At 35.2% G+C, this 23,128-nt stretch overlaps 1 long non-coding RNA gene across 1 annotated transcript in view; it reads right to left on the bottom strand.

Moving 5' to 3' along the window:
* The window catches only part of LOC139077903 (uncharacterized), a 45,757-nt gene extending 31,731 nt beyond the window's left edge, over window positions 1–14,026 (bottom strand). Inside the window, exons 1-3 of the long non-coding RNA XR_011530551.1 lie at window positions 13,839–14,026; window positions 13,200–13,295; window positions 3,298–3,467 (exon numbers count right to left, since the gene is read on the bottom strand). This is a non-coding gene — a long non-coding RNA (uncharacterized lncRNA). The remainder of the gene's footprint in view (window positions 1–3,297; window positions 3,468–13,199; window positions 13,296–13,838) is intronic.
* Between the last annotated feature and the right edge of the window lie 9,102 nt (window positions 14,027–23,128).

The following is a 23,128-nucleotide window of genomic DNA, read 5'->3' as shown; positions in this document are numbered from 1 at the left end:
GAGATAAGCTATTTATGAAAAACTACTGGCTATAGCTTAGTCTTCTTAACTGCAATTATTGCAGGAAACGAGCATCTCTACCTTTGAAAAAGAAGGTACTTATAGAACTTTTTAAGCACTTCACCCTAAACTGTACACATAGGAACCCAGTTATCCTACTATAAATTTCTCCCTGAGTTTATTTTCCACATTAGCATCAGGTTGGTTTGATTTTAAAACACAATTTACTCAATATAGAAAAAAAGCAATTGTATTTCTCTACACTATAAATGAACAGTACAAAAATGAAATTAAGAAAACAATTCCATTTACAATAGCATCCAAAAAAATAAAATACTTAGAAATAAATGTAACAAAAGAAGAGCAAGATTTGTAATCTGAAACTACAAAACATTATTTGAAGAGCTAAATAAATGGTAAAACATCTTGTGTTGACAGATTGAGAGACTTCATATGAAGATGGCAACACTCCCCAGACTGGCCTACAGATTCAACACAATCCATATCAAAATCTCAGCCGCCATTTTGCAGAAACTACAAGCTGATTCTAAAATTCATGTGGAAATACAAGGGACCAGAATCGACAAAAGAAACTTGAAAGAAAAGAACAAAGTTGGAGACTCACATTTCCCAATTTCAAAACTTACTAGAAAGCTACAGCAATCAAGACAGTGTGGTACTGCCAATAAGGATAGACATATAGATCAACAGAACACCATTGAGAGTCCAGAAATAAACCCTTACATTTATGGTAAATTGATTTTAGACAAGGGTGCCAAGACAATTTAACAGGGGAAAACAGTCTTTCAACAAGTGGTTCTGAATGACTGCATATCCACACATAAAAGAATAGAGTGAGACCCCTTTATTACACCATACACAAAAATTAACTCAAAATGGATCAAAGGCCCAAAGGTGAGAGCTAAAACTACAAAAATAAAAAATAATAAAAGCTCTTGAAAGAACATAGGCATAACACTTGGTGCTCTTGCATTAAGCAATGGTTTCTTATGATAAAATCACACACAACAAAAGAAAACATAGAAAAATTGGACTTCTTAAAAATGAAAAACTTTTATGCTTCAAAGAACACCATCAAGAGAGTAAAAAGACAAACCACAAAATGCGAGAAAGTGTTCACAAATCATATATCTGATAAGAGACTTGTATCTAAAAGATACGAAAAACTCCTATAACTCAAAGACAAATAACCCAATTTTTAAAAGGTCAAGGGATATGAGTAGACATTCCTCCAGAGGAGATATACAAATGGCCAATAAGTACATGAAAAGATGCTCAACATGAATAACCATTAAGGAAATGCAAATAAAAACCACAATGAGATCCACCTCACATCCACTAAGATGGCTATTATCAAAAAGACAAAAGTTGCAAGGAAGTGGAGAAATTGAAACCCTCATACATTGCAGGTGGGAATGTAAAATGGTACAGCCAATTTTGGAAAACAGTCTGACAGCTTCTCAAAAGGTTAAAGTAAAATTACCACATGACCCAGAAATTCTATTCCTAAGTATATACCGAAGAGAAATGAAAACATATGTTCACACGAACACTTGTACATGAATTTTCATGGCAGCATTATTCATAATAGCCAAAAAGTGGCAACAACCCAAATGTCTGTCAACTAATGAATCATTAAATAAAATTTGTTATTATCCACACGATGAAAAACTATTCATCAATAAAAAATGAAGTACTGATATGCTACAACACAGATCAAAATTGAAAATATGAAGTAAAAAGGCCACATATTGTATAATTCCACTTATACAAAATTGTACTATACAGAATAGTAAAATCCATAGAGATAAAAAGTACATTAGTAGTTGCTTAGGGCTGGCGGATTGAAGAGGAGATGGAGAGTGCCAATGGTTACAGGGTTTGTTCTGAGGGTGATTAAAAAGTTCTAAAATTGATTGTAGTGACAGTTGTACAACTCTGTGAACATACTAAAAATATCTGAATGGTACATTTTAAACGGATGAATTGTATGTACATGAATGATATCTCAATAAAGCTTTTTAAACAAAATTTAACTGATGTACCCTCATACACTGCTGGTGGGAATGCAAACTGGTGCAGCCACAAGGGAAAACAGTATGGAGATTTCTCAAAAAATTAAAAATAGAAATACCATATGATCCAGCTATCCCACTACTGGGTATTTATCCAGAGAACTTGAAATCAACAATGCAAAGAGACTTATGAACCTCTATGTTCATTGCAGCATTACTCACAACAGGCAAGAGGTGGGAGCAACACAAGTGCCCTTCTATGGATGAACGGATAAAGAATATGTGGGGTATATATATATACAATGGAATACTACTCAACCGTAAAAAAGACAAAATTGACCCATTTGCAACCTTGAGGGTATGATGTTAAGAAAACTAAGCCAGAAAGAGACGACAAATACTGCATAATTTCACTCATATGTGGAAGATAAACAAATGGATAAAGAGAACAGATTAGTGGTTACCAGAGGGGAAGGGGGTGGGCAAAAGGGGTAAAGGGACACATGCATACAGTGATGGACAAAAATTAGACTACTGGCGGTGAGAGCAATGAAGTCTATCCAGGAATTGGTAAATAATAATGTACACCCCAAACTACACAATGTTATAAACAATTATGATCTCAATAAAATTACTGGAAACAAAAAATTTAACTGATGTAACATTTTATAAAAGCACAAGATTTCTAAAGCTTTCTCTCCAGATGGTTGGTCTCACTCTTTTCTCAGCCTCTTATTAACTCCTGCCACTATGTACAGTATACATGGACAGTATAATGATACTATATTACAATATTGAACCACTGCCTCGTCATATATTTTGGTTTAAGGATTAGAGGAAGGGAGAGAACCACCCCAATCCCTTCAGCCGATCATTTCATCCTTATTTACCTAAGATTCTATGCTGGGATTCAGTATAAATCCAGCCAACAAAGTAATATTTCTTAAATAAGAAAAGGAAGAAAAACAGAATTTGAGGTACTTAGATATTGAAATTAAGGACTCACTCAAATATACCCACAGCTAAAAATAATCCTAATTTTAATAGGAAGTATAGTTTTTACAGACCAATATTTTGCCAATCTCAGACTATTCAAAAAGTAATTTGAGATATTTCTAAATACCATCCTTATGCACATTACAAAGATTTATAAATTTAAATTTTTTGAATGTTAAAGCATATTTAAATTCAGTTTTCTTTCAGTTCTATTATGCAAAAAAAAATAGTGAAAACAACCATTAGTAGAAACATATATACATACCTCCCATCTAGAGCTTCCTATTTGTAAACTCCATTTTCAAGTGCTTCAAGCAGCTAGCTGTGCACCTGTTACTCTGACAATTAAAACCAGGTCCACTCTGGGAAGGATAGCCAAAAGACTATGCAAAGTCAAACTTCCCATTGGATGTATTCAATCAGACTGGAGAGCGCCTGTAGCAATTTAAGGGGAAAAAAATACAAATATGGATTCAGTTTTTTCATAAAGTGTCACCTTTATGACTCAATATTATGTTCAAAACTTCCAAATTAGGCACTACATTGCCAAAAGTTTCCTTCCGCATGTTTTTCCATTCCCTAACTCACATTTCTATTCCCTTTCCCATGTTTACTCCACCCTAATTATGAAGCTATATCTAGCATATTCATTTTGGGGAGGTTTATTTTCATGTCAGCCACGATTTTCTCGTTAATTACAGAATATGAGCACTGCAAAGCCACTAGCTCTCGCCCTGCTTTCAGAGAGGAGCGTGCCTAAGGCATTGCAAAGCAAAGATCATCCATTTTTAAAGATCTCCACAGAGATCAACTCCAAAGACCTCCCAAAGAGATGATTCTAAGGTTTAACAAATCTCACTTTTATGAAATGTTTTCACAAACTAACCGAAATTATTCATGTGGAAGATTAAGATCGCTTGTATTTTCAGTGAAAATGTCATTGTAAGAAGTTTGTGGTTGGGATGTTAAATGATGTCACATCCTAAACTTTTATAATAATTAACAGGCACGTAATCACTGTGACTAGACACAGTCAGTGTCTACAGTTCTGGATTATGGCATATGAATCCAGGTCGGTTTCAAAGAAATGTTAATCTTCTATTCACTATAGAGATTCTTAATATCTTATAACCCATAAAAATATGGCTAGATTAGGGAGCAGGTTCCCCATTCACCCTGCAAGATTTCTTTTACCACTTCCTCTAATTGCACAGGTAACAAGAGAAAATTGGTAAAAGAGAGGAACTTAAGTGAAAGATTTCAGTCCACTGCTTCTGATATAATCAAGGCTTGAATGCATACCTAGTTTAAAATAGATAAATAACAAGGCCACGTCTTCACTCAAAATCTCATCGAATATAAGGTCAAATTTTTAAAAACTTGATGTTTTAATTTTTATGTAAACAACTATCTAATTCTGGGTGCCATATCTGCGCATAACAGAAAATGAAGATCTGATCCCATGAAGTTCATGGGGTGGATTTCTAAACAGGACTTTGCATGTAATAAAAATAGTCTACGGCTACTCTAACTTTTGAAAAACTAATTTTAATCATTTTTAAAGCATAATTATTTATTTTTTAACAAACTAAATAATGGCATGACCTGAATTAATTAGTGCTACATCAGCACGGGTAACTTCCAACAATGCATTAGTTACCAAATTTCCAAGATTGCTCTCAGACGTTCTTACAGTAATTTCACAGCCATCTAATTCCACATTAATTGGGCTGAGAACTTCTTCTAACATACACTAAAAGAAGAAAAAAATAAGCTATCTGAAATCAACATTTCTCCTTTTTTAATGAATTTTTCTCCTCTTGACTATTTCTTCTTTATATCCAGCTCAAAATCAGATAATTTATTGAAACCCTTCCTCTCTGAATATCAAAGTACTAAACAGATATCAAAATACCGCATATTTCAACAATCATTTAGTTTTCAGAGCTGTTTGAGGAGCTCCTTCTATACTTTCTAGAGCCAGAAAATTGTTATAAAAATATTTGACATTGCTGATACCAAGCTAATCCAAACATAAAAGCATCCATTAATATTTAGACCAAAACCAGAACAGCTCCGTTCCCATAGAATCAATTCAGGTACCAGAGGTTATATGAGATCATGCATGCAGAGATGTAAATAGAACCTGGGTCATATTTCCCATCAGCTCTTGCAATGTAACACACACACATATCCTTAAGGCACTACAGTTTTGTAATGTGTACAGGGACATGGAAGAAAAGACAAGCTTCAATGCCTCAAACTCATATAAAAGTTCAATAGCCTGACTACAAACCTCCTGCTACTTCAGCAGGAGAAAAAGGTGGAGAGAGCTCCCTTTCATTACGAGCTGATAAATTACCCTGTTCTTTTCTTAATCCAGTGCTTCTTAAATTTGTGTAGCCATCCTTTTATTAAAGAAATAAATTCTTTCCAAATCTGCAGTGTTGAAAAATATTTTCATAATCAAAGTTAAAAGAAATCCAAATATTGAATTAAGTATAAAATCCTGCTACTTGTAAAACCAAAATAAATTTACAAATTAAATATGTAAAATCCAATAAAGTAAAATCCAATATCCAAAATCCAATAAAGTAAAAACTGGCATTAATTTATTGTGATGGAAGATGACATTTGCTATGTTGGTTATTTATTACATGCTATTATCTGGCAGTATTGTCCCATAAATGGTCATGTGATCAATCTGTACTTTGCTGAAAATATAAGCAATATTTACCTACCTGTATGTTTTAACTAAAATCTCTTACTATTGCTTTAATATATGAATCTTCTTCCAAATAACAAAATGTCCACTTTCTCAAATACATATTGGAAAGATGCTCCAAAGAGTCTTACATTTATTTTTGTCAAGCTTTTAAAATCAAACCCACTTTTGACAATCTGAGTTTTATTCACCTTCCTAATTCCATAATCATGGTCATGGCCCCATAGAATCAAACTGACTCCTTGTGCTTTTTCAGGCAAGCCACGTATCATTTCCCCGTTTCATATGAGTTATCGCAAAGACAAGATCTGCTCCTTAAGTTCTACTGCTATTTGGTTAGCAACTTCAACATAATCTTTATAGTTTACATTTAACTTATTAACTGTAGCCAAAGTATCTAGCTACTCTTCTTCCAATAATCCTATTAATCCAATTTTTATATTGTTCCACTTAACTATTTTTTTACTGCATCATGCCCAAGAGGTTCAGAAGTAAATCTGTGATAGACATTACTGAGAAGCCAAGTACAGTACATGTTTCATGTATTCTTCCAAAACATCCACACCAAAATCAAACTCATAGTTTCCTAAAAATAAAGATTGAAAATTAATTCACAAGAACGTTATTCCATTTTCACATTCAAATAGTGTGGTTCTCCAGATAGTAGAATTTCCTATACTTACAAGACTGTATGTTAAGAGCATGCATCTTATCACACACTGTATTTAATTACCCCAACTTTGACTCACAAATGATAAAACTTGTAGAAGCCTTTATTCTACAGAAATTCTCTTTGTAAGTCAGGTAGTACTGCATTCTCAAAGAAATTCCCAGGTAGTGTGGAAAACTTGGGAAAAATGTAACAATGTGACTAATCCTAGATTAATAACATGCTAATTTAAAGATTATTTTTGGTCAGTGTAGGGACACTAGCCTACTTCATAAAAAAACTGATGTCTTTATTCCTAAAATCAATTTTTTTTAAAGATTTTATTTTTTTCCTTTTTCTCCCCAAAGCCCCCCAGTACATAGTTGTATATTCTTCGTTGTGGGTCCTTCTAGTTGTGGCATGTGGGACGCTGCCTCAGCGTGGTTTGATGAGCAGTGCCATGTCCGCACCCAGGATCCGAACCAACGAAACACTGGGCCACCTGCAGCGGAGTGCGAGAACTTAACACTCGGTCATGGGGCCAGCCCCCAAACTAAAATCAATTTTTGAAACAAATCATTCATTCTGTGAAGGATTAAGAGAAATCCTGATGTAGTTGCACAACATGTTTTGAAATAGTTGTCTGGCTTATGAAGTTATATAAGTAGTGATTTTGAAACTCAAAATCAGTGATTTTTTGAAATCACTAATATAAATTGCTATTAAAAGTAATCCTGTGGCATATTCCTTTGTAAGTGAAAAAAATACTCCAGCAACATAAATAATTTTTCACTGATTTAACTTTTCATCATTTAATATTTAAAGTATCAGTTTACATAAAGCAGGATGTTTGGACAATATAATAATAAAATTTATATGCATTTTTAAATTAATCAGCATGATATATGATACCAACCATTCAGGGAAAAATCAGGTGAAAACTAGTTTCACTCCTTCTGAAAATGTGTTGGCAAATGATGTCAGCTCATCCATACTTTTTTTTTAACTCAAAGATCTTTATGAATTATATTTGACTCTTAAACTCTATATACTCTTAGGGAATTCTATAATTGTGAAATTAGTTGAAAACTTTTATCACTGACAACTCTGGCACATCTCCCTCTTCCTTACAGCATTCATTGGGAAAATTATTTGGTGGGACCTTTAGTGGCAATGAAGTAATAGTTGAAGAACTATCTACAATTCCTTACAACAACAGTTTTGATGTTTGCAAATCTTATGAAGCTATAACAGTGGAACTAATAAGCAGTAATAGCAAGGTTGCACAATATAAGGTTAATATACAAAAGTCAATTGCTTTCCTAGGGGTTGGCCCCGTGGCCGAGTGGTTAAGTTTGCGCGCTCCGCTGCAGGCGGCCCAGTGTTTCGTTGGTTCGAATCCTGGGCGCGGACATGACACTGCTCATCAAACCATGCTGAGGCGGCGTCCCACATACCACAACTAGAAGGACCCACAACGAAGAATATACAACTATGTACCGGGGGGGCTTTGGGGAGAAAAAGGAAAAAATAAAATCTTTAAAAAAAAAAAAAGGTCAATTGCTTTCCTATATACTGTCAATGAACAAGTGGAATTTGAAATTAAAAACACAATACCATTTACGTTAGCACCCCCAAAAACAAAATACTTAGGTACGAATCTAACAAAATATGTATAAGATCTACATGAGGAAAACTACAAAACTCTAATAAACAAAATCAAAGAAGAACTAAATAAATGGATGAATATTCCATGTTCAGAGGTGGAAAGACTCAATATTGTCAAGATGTCAATTCTTCCCATCTTGATCTATAGATTCAATGCAAAACCAATCAAAATCCCAGAAAACTATTTTACGGATATCAACAAGCTTATTCTAAAGTTTATATGGAGAGGTAAAAGACCCAGAATACCCACCACAATATTCAAGGAGAAGAATAATGTTGGCAGGATGAAACTCCCAAACTTCAAGACTTACTATAAAGCTACAACAATCAAGACAGTGTAGTATTGATGAAATAGTAGACAAATTGATCAATGGAACAGAATAGAGAGCCCAGAAATAGACCCAATAAATATAGTCAACTGATCTTTGACAAAGGAACAAAGGCAACACAAGAGAGAAGAGATAGCCTTTTCAACAAATGGTGCTGGAAAAACATGAATCTAGACATAGACCTTACACCCTTCAAAAACATTAACTCAAAATGGATCACAGATCTAAATGTGAAATGCAAAACTACAGAACTCCTGGAAGATAACATAGGAGAAGATCTAAATTACCTCGGGTTTGGTGATGACTTTTTTAGATATGACACCAAAGTCATGATCCATGAAAGAAAGAATTAACAAGCTGGACTGCATCAAAATTAGTAATTTCTGCTCTATGAAACACACTGTTAAGAAAATGAGATGACCAACCACAGACTGGGAGAAAATATTTGCAAAAGATACATCTGATAAAGGATTGTTATCCAAAATATACAAACAACTCTTAAAGCTAATAGGAAAACAAGTTGATTGAAAAATGAGCCAAAGACTTCAATAGACACACCTCACCAAAGAAGATATGCAGATAACAAACAAGCAGAAAAGATCTCCACATCATATATCATCCAGAATATGCAAATTAAACAACGAGATACCACTACACATCTATAAGAATGGCCAAAATCTAGAACACTGACAACATCAAATGCTGACAAGGATGTAGAACAACAGGAACTCTCATTCATTACTTGGTGGGAATGCAAAATTTTACAGCCACTTTGAAAGACAGTTTGGCAGCTTCTTACAAAACTAAACATACTTTTACCATAGGATCCAGCAATTGTACTCCTTGGTATCTTCCCAAATGAGGTGAAAACTCATGTCCACACAAAAACGTGCACATGGATAGTTATAGCAGCTTTATTCACAACTGCTAAAACTTTACAGCAACCAAGATGTCCTTCAGTATGTGAGTAGATAAATAAACCGTGGTACATCTAGACAATGGACTATAGTGTGGTGCTAAAAACAAATGAGCTATCAAGCCAAGGAAAGATACAGAGGAAACTTAAATGCATAACTAAGTGAAAGAAGCCAATCATGAAGGCTACATATTGTATGATTCCAACTATACGACATTCTGGAAAAGGCAAAACTATGGAGAGAGTAAAAAGATCAGTGGTTGCAGGGGTTAAGTGAGAGGGAGGGATGAACATGTGAAGCACAGAGGATTTTTAGGATAGTAAAAGTACCCTTTATGATACTATAATGGCGGATATATGTTATTATACATTTATCCAAATCATAAAATGTACAACACCAAGAGTGAATCCTAATGTGAACTATGGACTTTGGGTGATAACGATGTGTCAATGTAGAATCATCAATTGTAGCAAATGCACCACTTTGGTGGGGATTTGCACGTGTGGGGTCAGGGGATATATGGGAAAACTCTGTAGCTTCACCTCAATTTTACTTTGAACCTAAAACTGCTCTAAAAAAATACAGTCTATTGGGCCAGCGCCGGTAGCCTAGTGGTTAAGTTTGGCATACTCCACTTTGGCGGCCTGGGTTCAGTTCCTGGGCACGGACCTACACCACTCGTCTGTCAGTGTCCATGCTGTTGCAGCAGCTCACATACAAAAAGAGGAAGACTGGCAACAGATATTAGCTCAGGATGAATCTTCCTCAGCAAAAAGAGGAAGATTGGCAATAGATGTTAGCTCAGGGTGAGTCTTCCTCAGCAAAAAAAAAAAAAAGAGCAAAAAGATATGACAATATAGATGCATAAGAGTCTGGTAGTTTGCCATAAACATTACAGTTTCATTGATTATAAATACGAGTAATCTCACTTAGAAGATAGTGACATGCAATTTCCCCTTTTATTACTATGGCATAATTATTGAACCTGAATACTAACACTGCATGACTTATGAAACAACTTAGGGTGCTGATGACCTTAAAAACAATAAATATCATGCAAATGAATACCTTCATTCATACACTCAATAAATACTATTGAGAAACTCCTACATGCAAGGTATTATTCTTGGTGTTAGACATGCAGCAGGTATAACACAGACAAAAATCTCTCCCTTCATGGAATGAGGGGAGACAGGCAATAAACAAAGTAACTAGGTAAAATAAATCCTCTATTAGAAAGAAGCTAATAAGTGTTATGGAAAAAAGTAAGATAAGAAAGGCAAATAGAGTGCCAAGGTAGAGGGGATAATCTGAAATAGCTTCCTCAGAGGAGGCCTCTCTGAGATGACATTAAAGCAAGGAGAGCCATCCATGTGAATATCTTGGAGAAGAGCTTCCCAGGCAGAGGGAATAGCAAAAGCATAGACTTCAAGTAAAAATATAGCTGGTGTGATTGAGGAATAGAAAAAATGCCTGACGAACAGCTGCAGCAGAGTGACACAGCAGTAGTAGATGAAATCAAAAAGGTAATGGGCAGCTAGATCAGATAGGATCTGGTTGGCCAAGAAGACTGATGTTTCCTCTGAATAGGTTCAGGAGATACTTGTGGTTTTTGTCTAGAAAATGACAGTACCGGACATTTTGAAAGCTCTCCCTGATGAGAATGGACTGTAGGAGGGCAAGAGCAAAAGCAAGGAAACCACTAAGAGGATATTGTAATAATCCAGAAAAGAGGTGCTTGGAGCAGGGTCATAAAGCAGAGGTAACAAAGTAGATAGACTCTGGGTATTTTTGGAGGGAACAGTCAATACAGATCTGTTGGCAGACTGGTTTCAGGGTGTAAGAGAAATGACTTACAAGAATGAATCCTAAGATTTTTGGCGTGAGCAACTGGAAAGATGAAGTTGTATTAACTAAGAAAGGGCACAACTATGTAGAAGAATGCTGTGTTGAGGAATCAGGAATTAACTTTGGATCTGTTAAATATGGAAGTCCAGGTGTCAATTAAGCAGTTAATCAGGTCTAGAGTTGAGGGGAGAGTCTAGGTTGAATGTATGATTTTTGAGGTAACAAACAAATAGGATTTGAAGCCAGAAATTTGGATGAGATGACAAAGGGAGTAAATATAGATAGAGAGGAGAAAGAGGAACTGATTCTTGGAATGGTCCAATAATAAGAGGTTGGAGAGATGAGCAACACAAAAGAGATAAAGGAGCAGCAACCAGTTTGAGTGGAAGAAAATGAGGAGAATATGGTATTCTAAAAACCAAATGAAGAAAGAGTTTCAGGGAGAATGCAGTGATTGTCTCTGTCAAACGCTGCTGATAAGTCAAAATAGGTGAAGACTGAGAACTGACTATTGGCTATATTGACTATAGCATCATCACGGTCACAGAGGACCTTGAAAAGCACATACCAAAACTTCACCTCAGTTTAAATATGTTAGTTTTTCCTTGATTTTTTAACTCAGGACTCATATACCAAGGAAAGTATCCATGCCTGAATTAAGGAAATTGCAGGAAGGTAGACGCGGAATGAAAAGACATCTGACTTTCTTCTGGGCCAGTATTTACTAAACTGTACTCTGTGAAATCCTTGTTCTTCAGGATATTAACAGATCCTACATAATTCTTCCATCAAGTTTTGGAACCAAGGGGTAAGCGAAAGTTAAAGTGCTTTCTTTATTCATGAACTTCTCTGCATCTTTAATATACTATAATATACAGTTCATATCTCCAAATGAGGGGTATACTAAAAAACAGTGTTTTGTAAAATCATTTGAAAATGGAACTTTTTTATGCAAAATACCTTGTGGTAATAATGTTTTATAAAAAATATTTTGGAGAAATGTTAATTCTATTCCTTGCACAAAAGTGAAAAAGAAAATCAAAATTCTATTACTGTTTAAGCCACTGTATATGAATTACTCTGTATAAATAAACTACTCTATATAATTTCTTTCAATACTAAAATCTACCCTACCTCAACAATGTGCCAAGCCCCTTAAATACAATCCCCTTTCAGAACCCTCATGTTCCTAAGAAAATTCCACTTCGTAACAAGATTTATGTTTTATTTGGACATTAGACTTTTTTTAAAAGTAGCCAAAGACTGTAGTTCACTTCAGATATAAAGTTTAGCTACCACAAACTTGAATTTAGATATTAACGCTATGTTTGAAATTTAAAAGTGACTTTTAGCTATATATTTTTAAAAGATGGGTAGGTTACTGTTGCCTGGTTAGCCAGGCTCCCAAATGCCTGACCACTTTCAATGTACCTTGGTAGCTCATCCCTTAATACCTAGTCACTTTCATTAAAAGCCAAAATGAAATGAACTGAACTAAAAAAAGGAGAGACCAATGACCAACTCTTTGGAACAACCTGGTTGTTCAAGAGTAGATGGAACATATAATGTCACTATCATCACCATTGACCCTTCCTGAGGGAAATGCTTTTACTGCCCCCAAACAGAGGGTGACAGACTGTTCCCTGGGAACCCACAGGCCATAGGAACAACTCCAACTCCAATTCCCCTTCATCAGCTTGCACTAAATTCTAACTTAGCACAACAATGGTAAAAGAAGAAAGAAAAGCAGCAAAACTTACCAGAGCAGGGAACAATAATCAGAAGAATCTTCTCACAGCAGAGATTAAAATTTTGACAAAATATTTCTCCAAGAATTAAAAAATAAATAAAAGGAAGTTTACAAAGCAGGAATTTTTAAAATGTAGGAGAGAGATGGTAATAAAACAAGAGGAAATGGTAACAGTATGTATAATCTGTTCCTTTTGTGAAAAGGAGGGAAATAAGCATTTATATTCATATTTGTTTAGATATATACGTAAAGAAATCTAGGAAACTCAGAAGAAAGGTTACCTGAGGGGAACAGGAATCTGGCAGAAGGGGCCAACAGGAGAGAGATTTTTACTCTATAATTAAATTTTTCGGCCATTGAACCATGTGAAATATTACCTATATGAAAAAGTTAAATAAATATGTTAATAAAATTAGTAACACTTTATGAAAATGCTAATTAAGATTTCCAAGGGAACAGTTCGTTTCAGTCATTAGTAAACCTAAAAGGAACTACAGTTGAGTTTTGTCTCTCCACACATAGCAATGATCATAATAATCATCTACTGAGACTTTCATATGCTACAAGTTTAATTCAGAAATACATTACTATAAAGGTAATATTGATTCCACTAATTTTGAATGTGTATTAGATTTTAGAACTGATGTTTATATTTTAACATCTACGATAAAAGTACAGAGCAAACAATATATTATGAGGGCATAGCTCAAACTACTAAGAACAAAATTTATTGATTTTGTTCATGCTACTGTATTCTGCTTGAAGTCAGAAACCACGTGTTCATACTGTATTTAACAGACATTCAATTCTTGTTTAGCTAAGAAAGAAAAGGTCTCAAGACAGCCTTGTAAGTCTTCTATTTATCAAAACTCTATCAAGGAATGCTTTATATTATGTGTGCTTTTAATAAATAAAATTACCTTTTTAGGGGCTGGCCCCGTGGCCGAGTGGTTAAGTTCGCGCGCTCCGCTGCAGGCGGCCCAGTGTTTCGTTGGTTCAAATCCTGGGCGCGGACATGGCACTGCTCATCAAACCACGCTGAGGCAGCGTCCCACATACCACAACTAGAAGGACCCACAACAAAGAATATACAACTATGTACTGGGGGCTTTGGGGAGAAAAAAGGAAATAAAATAAAATCTTTAAAAAAAAATTACATTTTTAAATGCTCTACAATTTCAAAATGAAATGTACTACTGAATTTCATCACCTTGGTAACATGAAGTTCCATTAAAATGCAGTGCTATCAATTAATATCTAAGAATTAAAGCAATAAATGGAAACAAATTAAATAATTCAACCCAACAAATCAAAGCGGTGTGCCCCACTAACAGTTTACAGATAAAAAAAATTTAATCTTAAAGAAAATGTTACTTTCTATGGGGATAAAATAGGCAATACCAAAATGCTATCAATTTTCAAGTTCTGGGGTACACTTTAAAAAACTCTTATCAGTGAACTGTTTGATTGATGTTCCAACCCAAAACTCAGTTTGATTTATTTATACTAAGTGAAACTATATAGCCTAAATAATTCCCATAATCAGGTTACATTATAACTATTCTCAACACTTTCAGAGTATAATATAATACATGAAGTGGAACGTGCAGTCCTTGAAAACTAAATTTGCAAAACATTTTAATGAGGTGGTGTACCGGATATCTTCAATAGGCTCCTCCAGATTCACTCCCTTTTGCTACCCTGCTTTGGGCTCAGGTAGGCCAATCTCTATGGACTGCATCAACTGGCTCTCTTACCTACTGGCTTCTTATTGTATTAAACTAACGATAGAAAAAGGAAGAAACTTAAGCAGAAGAGGTTGGGGAAGACAGCAGGTCAAAGTGTTTATTCACCAGACTCTCTCCTCCTTTCTGAGTCAGTGTAGACTGGTCACAACCCTCTACTGAAGGTCATGGCTTCAATCAGCTGATCTTTCCCCAGAATCCTCCCTCTCCTTTCCAAGCTTAGAGCTGCCTCCTTATACTATCCTTCATACTAGTATTGTCTAATAGAAATACAATGCAACCAATGCATGTAATTTTAATTTTTCTAGCAGCCACATTTTAAAAAGAAAAAGAGATAATTGGTTTTAATATATGTCATCTATTTAACACACTACATCCAAAATATTATTGTTTCGACATGTAATCAATCTAGAAAATGACTAATGAGATATTTTACATTCTTCAGTTCTCATACTGTCTTAGAAATCCATTGTATATATTAAACTTACAGCACACCTGAGTTCAGACTAGCCACATTCTAAGTGCTCAATACTGTACTATCCCTTCTTTATGGTTTCCCTCCCCCTCCCCACACCTTTGTAAATAGTGTTTTTATCAAACTCTCCTCGAATTACCCACGTGGATTTGTCATCTATTTCTGCCAGGATGAAATTGATATACATGGGGGAAATGCTTGATATAGTGTTCAAAATAAAGTAGAATGTGAAATTATACAATTATAGTACAATCTCAATTACATGAAAAATCCACCTAAAAGAAACTGCAAGGAAATCTCGTAACATGTCAACCTAAAGTGATAGAATTATGAGCAATTATTTTCTGTTTCTTGGTACTTTTCTATACTCTTCAAATTGCATTAAATTCACAAAAAAAATTTAAAATGTCAAAACAAAAACCCAATATAATATTTAGCAACATTGATAAGCTGACTATAACCAACAGGGATTGACTATTAGTTCTCACCTTCTTACAATAAAACCCACCCCAAAAAGGCCTATAAAAAGGAAATTGAAATCAATCAAATATATGTTTATGGTATAAACAGAATGTCAAATAACTCTTATAGGAAATCTATACATTCCTCAGAAAGAGGAGTCAAACAGAAATGCTCAGACTCTGCCACTAGTACACCGAGTTTTCAGTATTCACAGCTCCCTTCCATGTTTGGACTAAAATAAGTAACCAAATTTAGAATGGATTTAAATGTGGAATGTTTCTAGGTTCTAACTTCTAAATCCACATGTTAATGAGTTCAGAAATATCCCTTAGTCTGTAGCAGACAAAAAAAAGAACATAATAAGTAGGTAAAAGTGAAAAAGGTGCACTTAAATCCTATGACTGATTTGTGCCTCTTTTCCTTCATTCGTTTTCTTCTCTGTCAGCCAAAGAAACAAAGGGAAGGATGGAACAAATGATAGGATTATATGTAATCACTTCCTTCTCTAACTATTTGGCCTTTCCATCCTACCTACTCTTACAATAGATAGTCCCTAATATCTGTCTACAATATTTCAATATTCTTTTGTTTCCCAGATCAGCCTCTCCAAGCCCCATTTAATGTCCGGTTTTATAGTAATAACAAAAAAGTCAGAATCAACTTAAATATCTAATAATAGATTAGTTAAATAATAACACGTCATCCACTGAATGGCACAAATAAAAATCTTGCCATATAAAAATCAAACGTAGATTTGATTACAAATTTTCAGATTCATTGAACATCCTGTTAATCAGCTCCCAAATGCTCCACCTCAGTGCCTACAAACTGATAAATAAGATTATTCAACTCTTCTTACATCAAATAATCTAAAGGTAGTATATATTGAAATTCATAAATTTCAGATAAGAATAAAAAGGATATCTTGCAAATACTTATCAAAGACTGCAAATCTACTCCCAATTCTTTTTAAAAAGGAATCATATGCTTTCCTTTTGTTTTTAAACTAAAACTGAAGGATTTAAGCAGTCACCACTAAAAATCAAAAGCGGATTCAGTAAACTAAACTTTTTCACAGCTGTTGCAAATCTAAAAAAAAATAATTTTATGTGCTGTAATTTTAAGCCCTTATCAAAAACAATTAAAATTATTTTAAACAGCAACATGAAGATTTTTTGTTAAAATTAGAATAAAAATGAAAGTAGAACATACAAAAATGTTTTAAACAAGATCATTTCCTAAAACCAACATACCTTACCTTTTAGCATATTTGCACTCTGAAAGGATAAGCTCAGAAACAAATTTCTTAAATCAATTATATTTTTCATTTAAATATGAAATATTTACCACAGAAGATGTCCTCAAATTATAATTTGAAATCCTTTAAAATCCTTTATAGCATATAGGAAAACTCAAGTTATGCTGAAAAATACAAATACTTAAATACAAATTATGTCCCCTGGGAGCAAGAGGAAAGGAGACTTGCCTTTTGTCTTCCTGGGTCCTTTAAATTAAATTTATTCCATCAAGTTTGATGCAAAATAATGCCTCTCCTGCAGCCTTATAATCTAATGTTCCAATGGTAAACAGATCCCCTCAACCTCATTACTGAATACTTCCTTCACACTATTGCCTCTCCTTGCTTTTCATTGCAATCTGAACTTCTCCTGAGGAAAGCATTTACTATGCTAGCCCTCTCTGGTGGTCACTACTCATTCTCTGTTTCCCCATAATGAACAGGATAGGGAGTGAGGGGAGTAGGGAGAAGAGAGACAGGCACTCCTGAATGCTAATTTCAGACTGGAGAAAAAGTTCTCCTCCTTTTTAAGCTTCAGAGTATCTGAATCCACCACTCTCCACGCTGGTGGGTTCTGTCATATTCAATAACAGCCTTAGCTTTGGGGATCAACCTGTATAGTTTAAAAAAATCCATCCCAGTGATTCTGATTTGCCATTTTCCCCAATGAAAACCACCATTTACTCCCCGACATTCACCTGGCTTACATCTTTCCTTTCACTCCATATTCTGCCATCATCTTGGTGACTTTAACATCCATGTAGAAGCTTTAGTTGGCTCTTCAACTTCAATGACCATCTCCAGTCCCTCAAAAACTCGCTGTTGTGACCACATTTGCCATCACCTAGAATAACTCCACTTCCTAAATTCATCTTTAATTCTAATTTCTCACTCTGTGACCCAAATCTCCGTTTGTTTCAGCTTTATCATTCCCCTGCTGCTTCTATGTAAGCTTTTAAACATCATTAATACTTCTAGTCCCTGGTTTCTCACATTTCTCATAATTTAGCAGTTTCTTCCTTGGCTCATTTCCATCCCAGACAGCAGAACCCATCTCTTCCACTACCTTCTTGTCAATACCCTGAAATTTCTCACACTCTTGGCCTACTTGTGCCTATCTACCACGTTCAGCCTCAAACCACCATTCTTGAGCCAATTTAAACATATGATACCTCTGCTCCTGTCCCCTACCCTCTAACTCTCCACAGCAGCAATTTCAAATGTTCTTGAATCCCACAATCTGCTCTCCAAGCCTATTCCTCACCAGCCTCCTCTAGACTCTGATCCATCATTTAATTGCTCTCTCCCTGGAATTTTTGAGTCTCTCCATGTATGTGTGTGTGCGCCAATTCCTCTTCAAACCCTATAGACACACTCCAGTATCTCTCTTCCTAGCCTTCCTTAACACAATACACACCCCAGATCAGTGCTGTTTAAAGAATGGTCCATGGACCAAAGCTGATCCATGAACTGTTTGCTACTGGTCTTTGAGGAGATAAGAAACTTCCACCAGATTGTAAAATAGCTACATCAACTAAAATCTCTGGTTAGTTCAATTGACAATATCTCCCTAGTCCTTATTTCTCTACCTCTCCTTTCATTTCACATCTTAGTAATCCTCTCGATATTATGTTGTTTCATGCTTTCAAGTCTTTTCTCTTACAAGGGCCATCTACTGAGAATGCCTTTCTACTTCTTCCCTCTTACTCTTCTATTAAGATTTAGCCAAAGCTCCACTTCTTCCGAAGCAGTAACTCCACGATCACTTAGGATAGATTTGATGTTCCTTCCCCACACTCACATAATATCAAAGGCAGATCTCTACTCCAGCACTTTCCATATTTATTATAATTATCTGCTTGGACTAAATACCCTTTCCCCCATCTCCTACAGGGGATGCCTTGAAATGACTTTCTTACTCATTTTTCTAGCTCAGCTTTTAGTAAGGTATCTGGCAACTGATAAATGTTTTATGAATGAATAAATCTGCTATTTTCTCCAAACCCCATGATCTCTATTTTTTCATTCTCAGGTGACCTTCCTTGTGGTTAAAAAAAAAAGAAAAAGGAAATTAAGCAGAATTCCCCAGTTTGATATCCACTCCCTGCTTTATATTTTTATCTCTATATTTCTTCTCTGACTACCTACCAATCATCCATCTACAGTTAATTCCTTCAACCGTGATTTTCTTCCCATTCCCTCTGTCATATCTGAGATCTTGCTCCATCAGTTAACATGCTCTCTCCCTCATTCCTCTTTCTACTGTCTCCTTGACCTTGACATACAAATATATTAAAGGCATTCTAACATTCAAATTAATTACCCACCTACTCCTACCCCACACCCCAGCCACTGCTCTTTCTCATTACCTTCAAATATATCCAGTGCAATGTGGAATCTACCCCTACCATTGCAATTAAACTGCTCTGGAAAATGTCACTAACTTCTCCCTCATCACCCACATCCAATTTTCACCACTCAAGTCTATTTTATGGGTTAAAATCTTTCTCAAAACCATCAAATTCTCTCCATTCTCTCTAATCTGATTCAGGCCCCCATCATCGGTATGGCCTCCTAAAATAACCTCATAACTGATCTACCTACTTCCAGTTTCCCTCTTCCCAGCCAACGCACCTTGTTGCTGCTTGAGTATCTTTTCTAAAAATACATCTTTAGGTACATCTTTACTACGTCTTTAGAACGTAAAATTTTTCAACAGCTATCTAACTACATATAAAACTACCTTTTAACTTTTTTGACAATCAAAGATCTCTTCAAGAAGCTAATAAATGCTTCTGATTCTCTCTCAGAAAATTACATATACATAAATACAATTTTGCATACAACCCCAGACACTTGAAGAACACACATGCTCATTCACGGACACACAGAATTTTAAAAGGTAAGATATACCCAGTTCCCACATCTCTTTCTAGCTTATCTTCTCCTTCAAAATGCACTCTAGTCACAGAGACCTTGAAGAAACTCTCCCAAAACTCCATTTTGTATGTGTTGTTCCTTCAAAACTAGAGTACCCTTTCCCAACCCAATTTAGGAAACTCTTACTTGTTCCCTAAGACTCAGTTTAAGGGCTGCTAGCTCCATGAAACCTCCTGACATCCTCATGATAACTGTATTATGGTATTTAATCTATGTACGTGTCTTTCCCCCATCCTCTAAGACTATTAAGCTTTTAAGAACAAATAATTTTGTCTTAGTCATCTTTAAATTCCCAGTGCTTTATAGAATGCCTAGCACTCAGTCTATATCCAATAAATATATCCTGAATTTAATTCCTCTGTTACAAAATTAATCCACTCACATGTTCTCCACTACAGTCTACATTCTTATATGATTCCCAAATCAAAATCCCAGTCACCAAATATTTAGTGATACCAGTCACTGTGCTATAGAAAATATAAGGAAGTCTAGCTAAACTTGAGCTTAAAAAATCCATTTGGGGACTAAATAGGACTACTGTTCTCAGGTAGAACATGGTAAGTAGTAGCAGATCACATTCCCATGACAATGAAGAAAAAAATTATATAAGGCCTCAGAGAACTAAGGAAGTAAAAAGAATCAATTGAATTGAAATCCAGGAAGTAGAGGACCTTTCTGAGGTAAGCCAGTCATCAATGGCTGTTTTCTTCTCTGGGGGATGTTTTTCAATTATGGATGGTTGAGGGAAGAGGACTGAGCTTGGCCCTTAGAAAAGGAGTTTTCTAGGGGAAAAATAAACCAGCAATGTTTTTTCCAATCATATAGAGCTAGTGTCACAATTTGAAAATTTCAGAAGTCCTTAATGTGTGGCTAATTTATCACAATATGGTTGCTACATTCTGTTGCTATCTAGAAGGGTAGGGAACATCGAAAAGGTGGAATGAAATTTCTTGCAGTTTCATGGTAGCTAGAACATTAAATTCTACTAGAGGAATGATGCCTGCCAAATCTGTAAACAGTATAGGATGGGAGGCCAAAAGTGCAAAGTTCCAAAGAGCAGACTGAATCTCCTAGTCTTTCAAGCCTAATGAGATGAAGACCCACCCAGCAGGTTCTCAATCAAAAGTCCAGAAAAGATACCTGAGGAACGAGGAAGAACCAAATGTAGACTGGATTTTGCTAAAAGTGCAATCAAAAGTGACTCAGCTTTTAGGACTGAAGTAATTAGCTCCTCATCTTATCTATATGATCAACAAACAGAAAATCCATTTCTGGAAAAAGAAAGCATCATATAGAGCTTCTACAGTTCCTTTATATATAATGTCTGGCATGCAACAAAAATATTGCTAGACATGTGAAAAGGGTCAAAACCAACATCAACTAAATCAACAAAATAAACGGAATTATAGAACTTCAAAATACAATATAAGTGAACTTGAGGACAGATCCATAGAAAAATACTCAAACTGAAGTATAGAGAAAAAAGAATGGAGGGAAAACAAGGCAGCATATATAAGACATGTGAAAAAACTTTTTATTAAAAAGTCTAACATAGGGGCTGGCCCCATGGCCGAGTGGTTGAGTTCGCGCGCTCCGCTGCAGGTGGCCCGGTGTTTTGTTGGTTCGAATCCTGGGTGCGGACATGGCGCTGCTCATCGGGCCACGCTGAGGCAGTGTCCCGCATGCCACAGCTAGAAGGACCCACAACGAAGAATATACAACTATGTACCGGGGGGCTTTGGGGAGAAAAAGGAAAAAAATAAAATCTTAAAAAAAAAAAAAAAGTCTAACATATAGGTAATAGGAATACCAGAAGGGGAGGAGAAAGAGAATGGATCAGAAACAATATTCAAAGAGATATGACCAATAATTTGCCAAAGCTGATTAAAGATACCCACCCACATATTCAAGAATCTCAGTGAACCCCAAGAAAGATAAAAACAAAGAAAAGTACACCTTGGCACATCATAGTCAACCTGCTAAAAACCAAAGACAAAGAAAAAAATTTAAAGTGGGGCAGGAGTTGCAGTGGTGGTGGTGGTAGGAAACATTATTGATTGCAAACATTTAAACATAAACTTTGGAAGCCAGAAAACAGTGGAATGGCAATTTTAAAGTGCTGAAAGAAAAAAACCCCTGCCAACCTAAAATTTTATAGTCAACAAAAAATTATTCAAAAATGAAAGTAAAATAAGAACATTTGTAGACAAAAGCTGAGAATATCATTGCTATTAAACCTGTATTACCATAAATATTACAGAAAATTATTCAGACTTAAAGAATGATTCCAGGTGGATGCATTAAACGACAGGTAGAAGTTAAGAGCACTGGAACAGATAAATATGTGACTAACAATTTTTTTAAATTGACTAAAAGAAAAATATTAATAATGTCATGCACAAACTATAACATATGTGCAGGTAAAATACAGGACAATAATTACATAAAGGACAGAAGAGGGTAATTAAAGTTCTTTAAGTTTCTTACATTGTTCATGAATTACTAGAAGTACTAATTTGTGATAGACTATAATAAACAAAGGACACACATATTACATGTAAATTCATTAAACATGCCAATTAAATAAAAGAGGTCTGCAGACTGGATTAAAACAAAAAACAAACCCTACTATAATCTGCTTCCAATAGATATATTTTAAATACAAGGTTACCAAAAGTTGACAGAGATGGCAAACGATGTACTACACAAACACTAACCAAAGGAAAGCTGATGTAACTGTATTACTATAAGAAAAAGGTAGACTTTAAAGCAAAAGCATTGCTATAGATAAAGAGGTATACTTTTTAATGATTAAAGCATTGATTCAACAGAAAGACATAAAAATCCTACCTTTGTACACTGTCTCAAACAAAGCCATATCTAAATAAGTGCATGGGCAGAGAAATAACTCAGTGAGCACTGCAAAAAGCCATGGTAACATGTCATCCCCAAAATAAAATAATTTTCAGAACCCAAACATAAATTCATGGAAGACTGTGATCAACCTGATAAAGAATTCAAAATAGCCATCATGAAGAAAGTAAATGAGCTACAAGAAAATTCAGACAGGCAGTTCAATGAGCTCAGGAATAAAATCATTGAACAGAAGAAATACTTTACCAAAAAGATGCAAACTCTAAAAAAAACCCAAACAAATTCTGGAGCTGAACAACTCAGTAAATGAGACGGTGAATGCATAATAAAGCATTGGAAATAGAGTAGACCACGTGGAATAGAGAATTAGTGAACTCAAAGATAAAAAACCTAGAAATGATGCAGGGAGAAGTAGAG

The sequence above is a fragment of the Equus przewalskii genome, chromosome 20 (assembly GCF_037783145.1).
Source record: "Equus przewalskii isolate Varuska chromosome 20, EquPr2, whole genome shotgun sequence".
Classification (NCBI taxonomy): Eukaryota; Metazoa; Chordata; class Mammalia; order Perissodactyla; family Equidae; genus Equus; species Equus przewalskii.
The sequence above is the reverse complement of the archived record's forward strand: the minus strand, read 5'-3'. Positions and strand labels throughout refer to the sequence as shown.